Source organism: Ictidomys tridecemlineatus, chromosome 10 (assembly GCF_052094955.1).
Source record: "Ictidomys tridecemlineatus isolate mIctTri1 chromosome 10, mIctTri1.hap1, whole genome shotgun sequence".
NCBI lineage: Eukaryota > Metazoa > Chordata > Mammalia > Rodentia > Sciuridae > Ictidomys > Ictidomys tridecemlineatus.
In genome coordinates this window covers 121,394,772-121,411,321 of record NC_135486.1, presented here as the reverse complement: position 1 = coordinate 121,411,321, position 16,550 = coordinate 121,394,772, and positions in this window count along the sequence as shown.

Here is a 16,550-nt window from a genome sequence, read left to right as displayed (position 1 = left end):
CCTCTATTTTCATGCTGGCCCGTGTGCTGCTGACCGGATCTTACAGCCGCATAGCGATGCTATTAGCATATGATGGATTGTCCTGCTAGGGAGGCTCAGAATACACTGTCCCTCCAAAGGGTGGAGGCGGAACAGCACAGTGGAGAGGAAGACAGAAGGGGGGGCCAGGGCCACTTGGGCTGCAGCACTGAAAGAGGTCCTTGCTGCCTGCTCCGGCCACGGGTCGGGGAGCCTGAGACCCAGGAAAGCCATGCAGCCTGCCTGGGTGGGGTGGGCCAGGGGCCACACCACAGCCCACGCCCTAGTCACCCTGGTCTTGGGTGACCCCGCGAGTGCACCCTTCTCCACTTGGAACCTGGCTCCTCAGGGTTCTTGTGCCTGGGCCCTCCCCCTCCTCGGGTCACTTTGGGGCTCACCTCTGGAGCTGCCTCTGGCAGACCTGTGTCCTGGGCACGTCCTGCTGTGTGGGAGTTATTTGCCTGGATGAGGCATAGGTCACCCTGTCGTTTTCTACTCCAGGGGACTGAATGTTCATACTTGGTGTGTTGAGACCCTATTCCCCGCATGATGCTATCTGGAGGGCAGGGTCTCTGTGGACAAGACGGGGACAGAAGCTCACTTGCCTCCACCCTGTGTTCAGGAGCCACACGGACTGTGTCATCACCACAGCATGAACAGACGGAGACGCCTGCTCTGAACGTCCTTCCTGCAACAACGTGGTTGCTGCATCTCTGTTCAAGAAGCTCAGGACACTGTCGATCTGAATCGTCACGTGATGGGACCTGGGGGGATGGGGGTTCGGGGCATTCTTGGGAGGGACAAGTCGAGAACCTGACAGAGCCCCCCTGGGGAGTCAGTGGATGCAGGGTGGCCACTTTTACATTTGTCTGGCTCCTGGATCTGAAGGTGAGAGGAGTCTGCCCCTCTGCGCTGGAGACTCAATGACAGTGTCAGTGTGTACACCCCCGAGCTCTGCGGCAACACTGTTGCAACTCTGTAGAGGGGAAGTGGATGCCAGATGGGAACTGTATCACCTCACAGGAAGACCGAGCTGCAGGTCTTTACCTACAGAGGAACTGACCAGAGCTAGCTAAGGCAACGCCTCCTGCACCCGGGGCTCGGCCTTTGGATATGAATCCTCTGGGCCAGCGTCAGCAATAATAAATGCTGCTCCCTGCTGGATGCCCTGGTGGCCAGTCTCTCTGCATGAGATACCACAGCACCTGAGATCAGGAAGCCCGGCTGGGAGAGAGGGGATGATGGTGTGGCAGCTGGGTGGAGCCAAACAAGCTATGAGAGGTCACAGGTGGACACACTGAAGCCACAAGGCAGAAGCTACCCCTGAGGAGAGGCCCAGCACGGTGCTGGTGAACATCGACCTGTCTGCATTTGTCTCTGGTTTGGACACCCAAGGTATCTTCCCTGCTGGCCCATCTCCCTTCTCCCCGGCCACGCCCCAGGCTTCTCCTCTCTCCTCTGATCTTGGGGGCACCACGGTGCAAGTGGCTGCTCCGATGGTCCCTGCAGTTGGCCTCTTGCTGCTGCTCTGTTTGGCCCCCTGATGACCTTCCTGGAACCTCTGCTCTGGGAGTCCCACTTCCTAGAGATCCGGAGCCCACTGCAGTCCCAATCACGTGGACAATGAGCCCAGAGCAGACTCTGGCATCCCTCTGCTCTAGCGTTTCTACCTGGCAGGGGATTCTTCCTCTCCACCTCCCGCTACGTCCTCCTTGGTCCCCTCAGTGTCCAGTGATTCTGCAGGAAGATGGTCTCATCCCCCTTGACGTAGGATTCCTCCACCCAGCCACCTTCAAGCAGCTGCCCTATTCTTCCTGTCACACTGCGCTCTGGGGAAGAGCAGTATCTGGGTCCATTTCCTGTTCCTATAACTGAGGACCACAGACTGGGTAATTTATGAAGACTGGAGGTTTATTCCGCTCCTGGTTGTGCAGACTGGGATATCAAGATCCAGTGGCCACAGCTGATGAGGTCTTTCTGCTGGTGGGGACTCTCTGCAGAGCCCTTAGAAGGCACAGGGCTGCGCATAATGAGCAGGAGCATAGAGAGACAAATTCAAACTGGATTTTATGACACTCACTCCAAAGATGCCCCATTAACCCACTAGTCCATGAGAGGATTAATTCCCTCTTGCAGGCAGAGCCCTGTGACCTCATCACCCGCATCCTGAGGTCCCATCTGGTCCCACCTCATAGCTCACAATGGGGCTCACATTTCAGCTTCCATGGAGACATGCAAACCCCAGCAGGAGCTGGGGCCAAAGCTGCACCCTGTTGCCTGCCTCACTCCACAACCCCCACCGTCCTGAGTTCAATCCAACAGTGGCTAAAACCATGTACTTGGAGAGAGAGAGCCACAGCGTACAATGAAGGACGTTCAGGTGACAGAATGGGATGCTTCCTGCAATTCTTTCGTGAAAGATCATCTCCATATCTTCTTCACAGAGAAAAGTTACGTAATAAATTCACAGACGTTATCTAAAGGACACAATCGTGGGGAAGTTTTTATTCTTCTTGCCCATTTTCGTATTTCTTGGTAAACAGGAATTATTTGCAAAAAATGATAAACTTCATCGAAGCAAGGCAACAAATTCCTTCCAGGTGTTCAACGATCATCTTAAAATTCAATGTCTTAATCACTCCTTGTATGTAAATGAATTACAGATGGATCAACAATTTAAAAGCAGAATTTGAAACAATGAAAGAATTCAAAGGAAACATGGAAAGGTTCCCTCTGATAACCTTGAAGTAGGTAAGATTGTTATGAGCAATTTACAAAAACCAGAAGCCACAGAAGAGATTAATTAATTAATCTGATAGCAGAAAATGTAATAAACAGGTCAAAACCCAAGGGACAAAGTAGAGGAAATGATTCATCTGTGAAAACGGCAGGTTCCCTTAAACTAACTATGTAAACGGCTCTTTTGACTCAATCAGAAAAATATCAACCCATCAACAGGAAAATGGACAGGCAAAGCGTGATACACTTCTCAGGTGACAATGAGCTGAGACTTGCAAAACTGACGAGAAAGAGGACTCGTTCTGCCCACGGGATTGATGAGGAGTGGGGACATGGCGGGCAGTGGCGTGTGGGGGCACCACTCACCAAGGGGGTGCAGCGGACTGCCTCTGCAGAGACCCCCCGCGGCACAGCGTCACACCTGCGCTCACTCCTGGGCGCCTGTCCTGGGGGTGAACGGAGCCCCAGCTGCTGTCATTTTCACTATCTCCTTCCTAAGGCTCATCTTAGGTATCATTTGCTTTTTCTTTAGGAGGCTCCTAAGGTGGAAATTCTGGCAGCTAATTTGTGATTTTCTTCCTTTTTCTAGGCATTCTGTGCTGTGCCTTTCCCTCTAAGGACTGTGGAAGACTCAGCTTTTTCACCCCTGTGACTAAATGACCTGACCCCAACAACCAGAGAGGAGGAAGAATTCATTGGGGGGCTCACGGTTTTGGCGGTCTCCATTCCTTGGGGCTCAGGGTGAGGCAGGACATCATGGCAGCAGAGTGTGGCAGAGAGAAGCAGCTCTCATGGTGGCCAGGATGCAGAGAGACTCCACTCACCAGATACAAATATATACCCAGAGCCACGCCGCATCCCACCTCCCCCGGCCGCACCCACCACCTAGTTAGGTTATCCCTATCAGGGGATTAATCCACTCTCACTACCCAGTCATGTCTCCTTGGGACCTTCTCAAACTGTCTCATACGTGAGCTTTTGGGGGGACACCACATCTAAATCATAACAGTCTGCCTTTTTTTGTGCCCCACAAATTTCAATACATTGTAATTTTCTTTCACCTGAAAACACTTCTTAAATATTTCTTGAGGCTTCTCATCTTTGACCCCTGGAATATTTAGTGGTGTTTAATTTCTAAATAGTTGGGCTTTTCTGAATATCCGTTACTGATTTCTAGGACAATGTTGATATGGTTCAAGGGTGCACATTTATGATTTCTGTTCTTCTGAATTTGTTAATGTTCGAGTTGGGGACAGAATATGACTGTCCCGCGTACACTTGGGGGACCGTTTATCCTGCTGCTGTGGAAGGAAGGCTCCGTGAGTGCCCAGGAGGCCACATGGCTGGTGGGGTTCGGAGGGTGGTCGCCGGCAGGTCTCACCCTGTTTCCTGCAGGAAAATGGGTCCCTGGAGCCTCGGTAGCTGCCGTTCCCTTCCCCCAACAACACCTCTGGGTTCCTTTCATTCTTCCCATGAGAGGAAAAACCTGGAGGAAATACCTGGAAACGAGCGCAGATTTCCTCCCCATGACCATAGCTCCCAGGAGCGTCTCACTACCACGCTTGGCTTCCAGCAAATAATTAAAATTTCTAGTTCAGCGTCTCTATCAGCTTATGTGGTATCCAGCGGTTTCTGCCTCCAGATAAGGGAACAGCAGGTCCTTGTTGTAGGGAGCCGGCTCAGAAAACACTCAAGACCGAATTTGAAACAAATTAGAGAGTTTTATCACCTGACCGGGGACTGTTTCCCCGTAGAGACTGAAGTCTGTGGGAGAACAGCCATTTCCTGGCCTGTGTCTTGGGAATTTAAGGACAAAAACCACAGCTCAGGGACTTTCCTTAATGTCATGCAAGCAAGCCAGTCACAGAAGCTGAAACAGCAGGTGGCAGAGCAACTCAGAAAACCATTTCTTGGGTTCCAGCAGGTGGTCAGCAGGGGCGAGAATCTACTTTAAAGTCATATAGGTCACCAAGACCACCATATCCTGGGTCGAGAACATTTTGTAGGGTACAAAGTACAGAAGATAATATGTTGTTTTGGGTTTTTTTTTGTTTTTTTTTTTAATTTAGCAGAAAACAGCTTTCATTTTGTTTTCTCAGAAACGGTCCTGCAGGTCCTTCAGGGGGCAATAACAGAAGAACCAAGGCAGAGTCTAGAACAGCTGGTGGGTCCCTAGGGCCACACCTGCCTGCTCACACAACCACAGTGACTCCATTCCCCCTGCTCCAGCAAGGAGGCGACTATCACAAGTGACAGATAGTTTCACCACAGCAATTGCTGTACACAACTAGTATCAGTAACTTATCGATTGTATTGATCGGTTCACACCACAACAGTCCTGAGTTTCCCGAAGTGGTTCTGTGACCTACTCTGCTCTCCAAGTGTTCACAGAGCCACTGAACAATGCCCAGCTTCCATCTTCTTGCAGTAAGGGGACGGGCTGCTCTCTTAGGGTCCACTATGTGTCCCAAAGAGAGACTTTCAAAGGTGTGTGTGTGTGTGTGTGTGTGTTTCCTGCCTCATTATTTGGACTAGAAAGAAAGACTAACAGTCCAAACGTACATTCAAAAGGCAGCATAAGTTAAACAGAATACAGCCCTACTGGGTCATTGTCACGGCCGTGTGTGAGGTGACCCCGAAGCTCTGTTACAGCAGGAATGCCCAGGGGTGAAATGACGGGGCTCATCCCGGGGTGATGCCCTGGGGGTGGCTGTGGGTAGGTGGCACCTGGCTGGAGGGGTGGCTCATGGGGCTGCCCTGGAAGGTGCACCCTCCCTGCACACCCCACCCTGCCTCCCTGCTCCCCGATCCCACCATGAGCCGAGCAGCTCCACCCCCAGGATGTGCTGCCTCACCTGGGCCCAGAGTGATGAGCTGGCCGACTGTGGACTGAGATGCTGAAACCATGAGCCCCCAATAAATTTTCCATCCTCTGAGTTGATGTTTTACTCACAGTGACAAAAAACTAAAACAGAGAGCAAGTGGAGAGATTGGAAGAGACGTGGAAGAGAGAGACCCAGGGGACCCAGAGAGACCCAAGGGACACAGAGAGGCAGGGAGGTGGTCAATGGACGAGGACGGGGTGTGAGAGGCCGGATGGGTCCCAGGTCTCTTGCAGGACCTGCCTCCCCCCCCCCACCCTGTGGGCTGTGCAAGAAGCCACAATGCGAGTCCCTGTAGCCGAGTTAGCTGGAGCAGCTCTCCCCTGAGACATGGCCCACTCCAGACGCCTCCCAGCCTGGCCGACCTTGCCCTCCAGCCTGTCTCCTGAGCTTCCCCAGGACAGAGCCCTCCAGGCGTCTCTGACACTTGCCCCTTGGTGTCTCTCCCTTCTCCTCTTTCTGCACCAACCCCTTGCTCCCCACATTGCTCCGTAAGACAGCACCTTCTCCTGACCCATCCTTCTCTCCTCCCTCTGCAAACCTCCTTCCCCAAAGCTGCACAGAATCTCTTGGATTTGTTTCTCTCTGGAACAGCCCACCGGGCTCTGCCTGGCATAAGAGTTTTATCGAAGTTATTTTACTTCTGGGCTAGAGTTTCAGCTCCCTGAGGGTAAAGAGTGTTTCTTAGTTCTCTGGGAGGACAAAGTGTTCCCGGGTGTTTGGATCATAGAGGGAAGAGGAAGAAGGCACACCCGGGCTATGGAACAAAGCCTCATTCCGTTCCTTTTTTACTGAACTCCCAAATAATGACAAACACCAGTTCCATCTGCCCCCTGCCAGGCACCCTCCTGAGGGCCCTGTGTGGAGGGTGGTCGTGCCCGACACATTGGTGGAAAGACTTGCCCAGGGGCACAGAGTGAAGGACAGAACCCCAACATTTTTCCAGATGATAGTTCTAGGGGTCCACACCGTTAGTCACATGGCCCGAGAAGGGGCTGAGAGGAGAGTGGGAGACACTGCTCTGGGGTCACGATCAGCAGCACAGGATATATTAATAGTAAATTCTTTGGGATATTAATCATGTTCTATATTCTTCAGGATGAAGGGAAAGCGAGGTTGTGGTGAGCAGGGCCTGGCGGGGAGGAGCTGACGCACTTAAGCTGTGGGGAGAACAATCGGGGGAGAGAGAAACGGGACTTCCAGCACCGCCCGTGGATCCCGAGATCCTGATCCTCCCTGGTTCCTTTCCCGCCCCACTGCTTCTCTTCAGCCAAAATTTATAGACGGAAAACACGTGTCCCACTGTGCTCAGGTCCCAGTTGACCACACAGACGGATGGACGTGGATGCGTCCAAGCTTTAGCAGGCCCAGACACGCCCCTCCTGGATGCTGGGACATCAGAGGGGAGCACCCTCTGTTCTCCTCTGGAGGAGCAGTCCCTCCTCTGACAGTGGGCAGAACAGTCTCCTGTGCAGCAGCTGCACCAAAATAGAGGAGTGTGGGGGTCCATGAAAATAGAACGGGGATCAGTGGAGCAGAAGCAGGGGACTGTGGGGGCAGAGAAGATGGGAAAGAGCAACAGCAGGATGAAATCGATGATGTTATGCTGTCTGGGTCGATGGACACACCACAGTGGATATACGTTTGTGTTCTGTGACCTTAAGCACGTTATTTAACATCAGCTTCTTGCTTACAAAACTGAGGTCAAAATATGTTTGTCCTGTGTTTTAAGCACACTGAATACGCAAGGTTCCTGGGACAGCACCTGGCAGAAGGCACACCCTGAGAACCCTTTAGCTGTGATCGGTAGGTGTCAGGGTCTGAATATGTGTCCCAAAGCCAACCCCAACACAACAGCACCAAGAGACGGATCCTTCAAGAGGAGACTGTGTCAGGGAGGGGCCTGTCCGTGTTATCAAGGAGGAGGTCCATCTGCTGGGGAGTGGGTTCATTATCACAGGAGCAGGCTCCTTACAAAGGTTGCAATGGGACCTCTCCCTCTTCACCCCTCCCCCGTGTCCTGCCTCCCACCAAGTTAGGATGCAGCAAGAAGCACGTGGTCCTGGGCTTCCCAGAACCCCTGGGAAATGATTTTCTGTATAAATTTCTCCACCTGTAATGTCCTGTTACAGAGGAAGTCGGTGTACAGGGCACCTCTGGTTCTGCCCTGGGAGAGGAAGGACCTCAAAGCCCACAGCAAAGCCAGTGGGGATTCCTAGACTGGTCACTCACTGACTCACAGATGTGGCCCAAGTCCTGGATGGAGATGACCCTCCGTTAGGACAGCAGGGAGAAGAGACCACAGCATCGAGATCCTCTGCAAGAGGAGGCCCACTGCGTGGCCTAGGGCAGAACTTCACATAAGGCTGCAGTCTCCAAAGAGAAGGGCAAAGCACTTGTGGTTCTTGTTTTTTCAAGTACTTCAAGCAATAAAAACAAAATAAGGACATTATAGGAAAACTCGAGAAGTATTGGAAAGTTTTAAATTCATTCCTTTCATGATCCCTCCATAAGAATTCCATTCCTATTATAATTTGGTGGTATGACTGCTCAGGTCTTTAATAGTGAAATGAGCCAATGACATACAACCCGTACCTGTTGGTGCCTGGTTTTTTAATCGAGCACCATAACACTAGCTTTTTACTACATTTCTAAAGTCTCTTTGCTGACTTCTGGATACAGATGGTGGATTCAAGTGGACTTGGGTGTTCTCCCTCTTCCCCAAGCCAACACAACGAGCCAAAGAGAACGGAAATAATTGAAAAGAGGAAAACCAACCCAAATTCCCCAGGAACGGAGAGGGTTGTGACTTCCTGACTTGCCCTTTGGAAACTGGTAGCCGGAGAGGGTTCCAGTGAGCACGCCTCACTGTGGATTCTAAGCCGGCAGGCGCCGAGAGGGGAGGGGGTACTTGAGAGGGAATGGAGCCTTGGAATTCTTACAACACCCTAAAGGCATGGGCAGCCCCCTCAGGGGCTGAGAGACCTGCCCGGGAGGAGGCACGGAAATGCCTAGAGAGCACCTCAGCAGCCCCTATCAAGGCAGCAGGGAGCAGGGAAGCCACCGGAACTCTCCTAATGGGCTCCGACTAGACCTGTAGTGCCAGCAGCCACTGTCCCACCCTCCCACCACAGGTCCCCAACCCTCACCTTCCCATAAAGTGGCGTGTTCTGAATTAAATGGCAAAGAGGAAATAATGAGGTGAAGTCCTCAGAGGGAAAAGGAAGTTAAGAGGGAAGCAGACAGGTATAAACTGGTAAACCTCGGAGAGAGGGAAACCGGAGACAGTGGGATGGGGCTGGTCTGACAGCTCGTCCAGGAAGCCTCTTGATGGGGCGAAAGTCCGGACGGTGCAGTTAGTCCTGAAGGGCTGCAGGTGCCTGCCAGGTACAGGCCTCTCTGGGGGTCTTCCTCCAGACAGTGCTTTGAAATCCCAGGGAGTTTGAGGACTAAGGACCACCCCCTGCTGCAGTGGGCTGTGGGTGGAGTCCAGGCACCTGTGCTGCTACCAGAACTCACCAGAGGTCCTCAGGTACCGGAGGGCGGAGAGGCCCATCTCTGCAGAGTGATTTCATATTTCAGATGTTTCACTCTGGTTCCTAATAAAAGAGTGATGACTGTCCAAATGACACAGAGATGCTTAACATTCGCCATGCAGATCGTCAAATTATTTCCAAGTAACAGGTGTGACAACGTCACTTCGGGGGATGGGGGGGCACTGCCCAGAAAAGGGAAACTCTGAAAGCGCCCTTTCCCACCCTCAGCTGACGTCGGACGGAGACCTCCCTGGTGCCCACTCCTCCTGCCCATTTTGAGCTGCCCCTCTTCCTCTCCCTTCTCCTTTCTTCTCACCCTCTTTGTTTTTTCTTTCCTCAATGTTTTCCCAGTAGAATCTCCCTATACGTCTTCCCGGCAGCAGGACACCACGAGAACTTGTCACAGGTTCTACTTCAGAACAGCCCCCACTTCATGCCCACCTGGATTAATGGAAAACACAGGATCGTGCATGTAGGGACATAGGAACCAAGCTGTGACCTCTGTCAGGCTGTGGATGTGAATACCAAGGCAGCCATAGACCTGGAGGTGGACTGAAGATGGAGCTGGCACTGCAAGAGTCTGGCTCTGAATGTCCCCAAAGGGGATAGTAAAGGACTGGCCCCCAGCCCATGACCCAGTTCAGACATGGTGGAACCGTAAGAGAGTCCTAGTGGGAGGTCCTAGATCCCCAGGGATCACAGGAACCTGTATCTTCCTCTCCTTTGCATCCTGGCCATGGGGTGAACGGCTCTGCCACGCACCGCCACCATGATGTCTTGCCATGTACGGCTGCCGTGATGTCTTGCCTCAGCCCCAAGAGCCCCAGGACTGTTATGCCAGATTCGTGGGACCCCAATAGACCTCCAGGAGCCGAATCTGATGCAATCACACAAGAGTCTTTATTGCAAGCTCGAGCCTGGACTCACAACCGTTCCCGATGCAGCAGTCCCAGGGAGTGAGTCCTGGTCCTTTGTTCAGTGAGATTTTATAGGTTTGGGGGGGGATACTCTATGCGTCACAACATCACACAGCAAATCATTCCATACCACGGGAAAGTCAAACAACAACTCTTAACATTGATTAGCACATTCACTGGCGGGAACAAGTTGGGGAGGGGTGATTGGTTAGTACAAGAGGGGGTTTCCTTTGAACTGATTGGTTTAGGCCACGAGGGGTGTACGTGCTAAACTACATGGTTTCCCATCATGTTATCAACCACCATAAACTACTTGGGGGTCATCTGGCATCCCAGGTATTTTCCCTGTCTCATGCTGATTGGAGGTTGCTAGGAGGTTGCTATGGGTCCTCACCTAGCCTAACTGAGTCAGGGACACCTGGCACTGCAGATCTCTCCTGTTATTTACAGACAAACAACTCAACAGGGTGGGTATGTGCTTAGGAGTGCTCTGAGGGTTTTTCCAAGGACAAGGGCCACGCCCCCTTCCTTAGGACCGGCCTTGAGGTAGAAGCTGCTGTTATTTTTTTATTTTTTAAAATGGAGTCACATTAGTTTCTCAGGACCAGCCCAGCACAGACAGAAACTGCAGAACTGTGAGCCAAAGCAACCTGTTCCCTTTCTATAGCCCAGGTGCTGCGTGGAGCCTCGGAGAGCTGGCTGATACCTACACTCTTCCAGGGGCAGCTCTCAGAGGTGCTGGGCACACGATTCCTTGGGAGAAGGACTGACCTCACACCAACAGCCTCCCCATCTTTCTCCCTCTTCAGCCCTCGGCATCCCCTGCACCCACATGGCAAGAGCCTATTCAGGTAAGAATACTCATGGCTATAAAAACTGTCACTGAAGACACTGGAGAAACCCATCCCAGCATCTCCAGGGAAAGTCGCCCCTTCATTTATTTGTTTTTTGTTTTTTTTTTCTCTTTCAAGGTTCTATATTTAACAGTTTAAATTTAGAAGCTTTAGGTTTTGTTGATTTCTTTTTTAAAAGTTAAAGCCTGATTCTCAGAGTTGCTATCCATCTTCTCCTGCCCATGAGGGGGACCTGTCTGGGACACGGCCACCCCTGGACCACCGGGGGTGAGATAACTGCCTGGATTGTGCAGGAGGGCTGTCCCAGCTCTCCTCTGTCCTTGGAAGGCACCCTGTCCCCAGCTGCCTCTTGGTGGAGAGGATGGCTTTCCCACTCAAGGAAGGGCTTCTCCAGGCAGGTCACTAAGCTACCAACCGACCCAGTTCCAGATCCGTTTACAAGAGGACTGGGCAAGAGGAACTGTCGGGGCCTCTGAAATGGCCTTCCTCTCACAGCAGGATATGCCAAAGGCTTGGAGAAGGGCAAAGAAGTTGCAGGTCCCAGCAGCCGCCCTCTGTAGCCAAATGCTGCATGAAAATATAGCCAATAATTGTCGAGTTGGAGCCGTGTGATGTTAAACATCTGCTTGCTGGGAAATACTTGGGTAATTGAAAACAGGATTTGTTTAAATTCCAGATCCCCAAAGGAAGCTTTTCCAGGGACCTTTCCCCACCACCCACTCTCACCCTGCAGCCTGGGCCTCGGGCCACAGAACTGGGCTGGGGCCCCAGCAGTGTGCAGGCTGCTCTGCCCAGAGAGTCACTTCCCCAAGGTCACCAGCCACCAGGCCTTTGGTCTCAGGGTCTCAGGATGTTTGAATGAAGAAACGCTTGTTTTTGTCCAGATGAATGCTCATATTATCCAGATGTTTTGGCAACTACAATAAAATTAAAGGCAACAATAAGGAATTTCTTACCTCTCCCAAATCTACATGCCTGCACTGGTCTTGAACTCTTTCTTGTTAGGCCAATCTAATGTTTTTCAAGCAAAAACAACAACTCTATTCTACAGTATTTTTAGCCCATTGTCAGTTGCAAGCAATGCAGAGGTGCATGCGCGCGCACGTGTGTATATGTGTGTGTGTGTGTGTGTGTGTGGAGAGAGAGAGAGCAGAGCAGAGAATAATAATAGATAACAATGGTGTGGTGAACATTTTTCTATGAATTGGCACAAGAAGCTGAGTGCATTAATAAAGGCCATAATTCAATTGGTTCCTATGTGGTAAGGGCCACAATCCGCTATTTTGTAGGTAAGAAAATGGAAACCCAGAGAAGCTAAGTATCTTGCCTTTGGAGACTCGAAGGATGGATTTGCCATTATGAGGACCAGAGGGGCTGGAGGTTTCTGCAGGGGAGTTATGACTTTCTATTTTTGACATGTTAACTCTGGGATTCCAATTAGGCCACTACGTGGAAACACCAAGAAAGCATTTGGATACCGGTTCCTGGGGTTCCAGAGCGGGGGAAAAGCTGAGCTGGAGCTGGGAGTTGTTAGATATGGACGGCAAGTTTCAGGATGGAGTTGGAGGGGCCTGAAGGGAAGGGGTTAGAGAAGGGAAGATGGCGTCTGGGTGAGCAACATGAGGCCAGAAGAGGAGCAGCAAAGAAGAGGAGTGGCCAGTGGGATGGCCGGGAGAGGATGATGGGCAGGAGAGATAGAAATCCAGAGCTTGTCCTGTCCAACTGCAAGAACGCAGTTTAAGGAAGGTGTGGAATACCCCCCCTGACAGGTGACGAGCCATCAAGACTGATCTTGGGTTTGGTCATGCTTGACCTTGACAAGGGCAGTCTCCACCAGGGGCTGCAGACTCCTCAGTGCTGCCCTCACTTTGCAGTCCCTGGACCTCTTGGAGGCCCTCCACTCCTTCAGCCACCCATGTCAAGGACAGGTGTCTCCTCACCGTAACCTGTGCACTCCTGGGACCCTGCACTCTGACCTTGACCCTAACCTTGCCTCCTGAAGGCACCCCCCTCTCCTCATCCCTCTGCACTCTTTCTTTTGCCACCTGGATACTTCCGGTTCCTTGACTCCCCCATTCTCCCTGAAGAACCATCTCCAGGTCCTTCCCCCTTCTCAGACCTGGCCCCCAGGCCATTGCAGCCCACCAAAAAATACCCGCTTCTGAATGAAGTCCATGTTCAGTGTTCAGGTGACCAAGCCCTGCTAGGGATGCTCAGACCACCCCCAGACATACCCCTGCCGGTTCACGATGCCCCAACCACCTGGCCCTGTCACTCCTGCTCCTCCTGGCCCTCCTCTTCCTCCTGGTGGGCAGACAGCTCAGTTCAGCCCCGACAATCGTCTCCCTCCTACAGCAGTGAAAATCCCTTCTCTAACTTTCTTCTTGACCAGCAGAAACATCTTTGCCAACCTACAAAATGTTTTTAGGAAACAGATTCTAAAGTTTCCAGCCCAACTCAATGGCTCCTAGGTACACGGTCAATGTGAAGGGGAAATGATTCATTTTGGACACCAGGGATGACCTGATTCATATTCTGTCCCTCAGTCAGACTGAGAAGCCCTGCCAGTGGGAGACGGTTGGCAGAGGTGAAGGGTGTTCTCCCCAGACAGCTCGGTGCTGCCTGCACTGAGATCGTAATGGGGCCTCCTCCTTACACAGCAGCTCACGGTCCCCTAAGAGACACTCAGGGGCAGGCAGGGCCACTGCTTTCCCCAACTAAATATTCTTTAATATTTAAAGAATACACCTGCCCCTGGAGTAGTTCAGATCCATCCTCCTTCTGACCCCAGGATATATGGAGAATATAGCTTCCAGTGAGATTCTTACAATGTAAAACAGGCCAACAGCTCACTAAACACTCAAAAGCCATGGTCACCTCTTGGGGTCTTTGTTGTGCCCACCGTGAGCGAGGTGCTCCAGCAATACCCTAATCACACCACAGACTGCACTGTCCCTGGCTGGGTGGTGCTGGTAAAGCCGACATGGTCTCTGCCCTCGAGATCTCATAGAGAAGAGAAGCTTTAGGCAAACAAGCTCACAAATAAAAACGTAACTGTGAACAGTTGAAAGTGCTGCAAAAGAGAAATAAGGTGTGTTATGGGTTGAATTGCTCCTCCCTCACCAAAAAAAGTTCTGCTGAAATGCTGATCCTTGCACCTCGGGGTGTGACTTTGTTTGGACACAGGCCATTGAAGACACAAGTCAAGATGAGTTCCTGCTGGAGTGCGGTGGTCTCCTGATGCAATACAGTGGCATAAGTAACAGGGACACAGAGAAGTCCATATGGACACACACGCGGAGAGGGAAGGCGGTCGTATGTGGATGACGGAGACTGGAGTTATGTTACTACAAGTGAGGAACACCTGGGGCCACCAGAAGCCAGGAAGAGATAGGAAGGATCAAGGCTTTGGAGGGACCCTGCTGGCATCTGGGCTTCGGACTTCGGCCTCCACAGCCTCTAGAGGACGAATTTCCATCGTGTTGAGCTGCCCAGTTTGTGCTACTTTGTTGCAGCCACCGGAAATAACACGGGCTCTCTGAAAGAAAGACAGTTGGCCTAACTCAAAACAGCACGTCCGTCCCTTAGGCTCCTTTGAGGAAAAGTGACAGAGGGAGGTGCCATCTATGTCACATATGAAACCTACTCAAAGGAGATGGGGAATCATAGAAAATCAAAATAGGTGCGGCATAGCTAAGCCCTGGGAAGGACAGGACAGTTCTGAGGTCTGGGGCAGGAACATGAAGATTTGTCAGGGTGTGACATCAGAAGTACGAAATGCATTACCACAAATACACTTCCTTGGAGAGATCTGACCAAAATTCACATTTCTGGGACAGAGAATCCGATTGGCTTAGTGCCAACTCCTTGGAGGGCTGGCAGTCTGGGTTGGGGGAACTGGACTCCTTGACAGCCTGCACCCACCAAGACCACTTGATTCTCGATGGAAAACCAGAGCACCGGTACCAACCGAGAAGAAAGACCAGTAGACAGAGTGACTCTCTGCGGGAGCGCCTCAGCTGGCTCTTGAAGCAAGAGGAAACATGCAGGTGGAGATAGAGGCCAAGGAATGATGGCAATGATCTCAAGGTCATCAGAAACAACTGACATCTTCCAGGGACCAGCAGGCCGAGACGGATGTGACGTTAACTGAGACGGGAAACCTGGAAAGTGACCACGTTTAGATGAGATGATCAGGAGTTTGGTTTGGAGGTGAACTTTGGTTTGAGAAGGAAGTTGAATACCTAAGTGTTGAGCCAGAAGAGAAGTCTGGATGGACCTGCACGTGGAGGGGCTGGGACACACAGGTGGAAATGGTTGTGGTCACCAAGCATAAGAGAAGTGTTTCCCAAAAAGGGAGTGGCTGCATCACCTATCGCTGAGTGCTGTAGCAAAGCCAGGGCTGGGAAGAGTCTTTGGGTCTGGTGACATGGCGGACATTGGCAATTCCAACGGGAGCAGTTTCAAAAGTGAGTTGGAAGCCAAGCCAGCCAGTTGCGAATAAGTGGGCATGAACTCATCTAATTGTCCCCCACTGCCCTGCAAGGTGGGAATTCTTACCATCACTTGCAAATGAGGAGATCAAGGCTCAGAGTTTAAAAAAAAAAAAATGTGCCTTTCTTTTTACACTGCAGGGAGAAGAGTGAAAATTTCATACCAAGCCTGCCCAGATTTACAATGTTCAGATTCATCCATTAAGGGAAGCTAATAGGTATAAAAATGTCATTAAGTAGAAGCAAGAACTTGGTGAAGTGGGGACAGCTGCTCGTAAATAGTGGGCTGCTGGCCACAGAGCATTCTGGGAATCCCAATTCAGGAGAGGAGAACAAAAGGGTAAGAAGGCAAAGGCCCTCAGCCCAGGTCTGCTCAGCATGAATCAAGTCCCCCATCCTCTAATAGGCCACTGAGCCCTGTGGAGTCCTGTTCTGGCAGAAGATCAAGTTCTAAAATCAGTTCAGGAAGCCAAAATCTTGCAGAGTGGAAGTGGCCTTTGAAAGTTCTTCCCAGTGGACACCAACATACTGTCTCAGGGAGTCCACCCGATGTCCCTTCCTCCTGCAGGGACAGAACGTGCTGAGAGGAAACACCTGACCCGTACCAAGGGGCCAGGTGGTATGAGGACCTCAAGGCTCCGGAACCATCAAAGGGGCAGCAGATCCACCTGCTCCATGCACATCGCTGGGGCACACGCATCAGGTGGACTCACCCCTGGTGTTTAAAGCGTCCTCACTCATGTCTGACCATTTTGGAATAATAAGGATCAGACGTTCCCTCCACCATTAATGACCAGAAAACTGGACAAGCTGTTGTCAGACACGGAACCGAGAATCGACACTTTTCAGGCTTTGAGCCACAGCACGGGACTGTGAACCCAAAGGAGGAGAAACAAAGGAGGTGAGTCCCAAGATTGCCTGCTTCCTGTCCAGAGGGCAAGTGGGGGACAGAGCAGGGTCTGTCTTGGTAGAGAGGCCAGAGCTGGAAGCTCGGGCATCTGGGGGTTCAGGATGGAGCTCTGGGGAGGAGGACGCTATGCAATCAGGGTGCTCCATGGATCTGTGCAGGTGTCCCTGGGGCTCTGCTAATTAGGTGCAAAGACTAAAATCC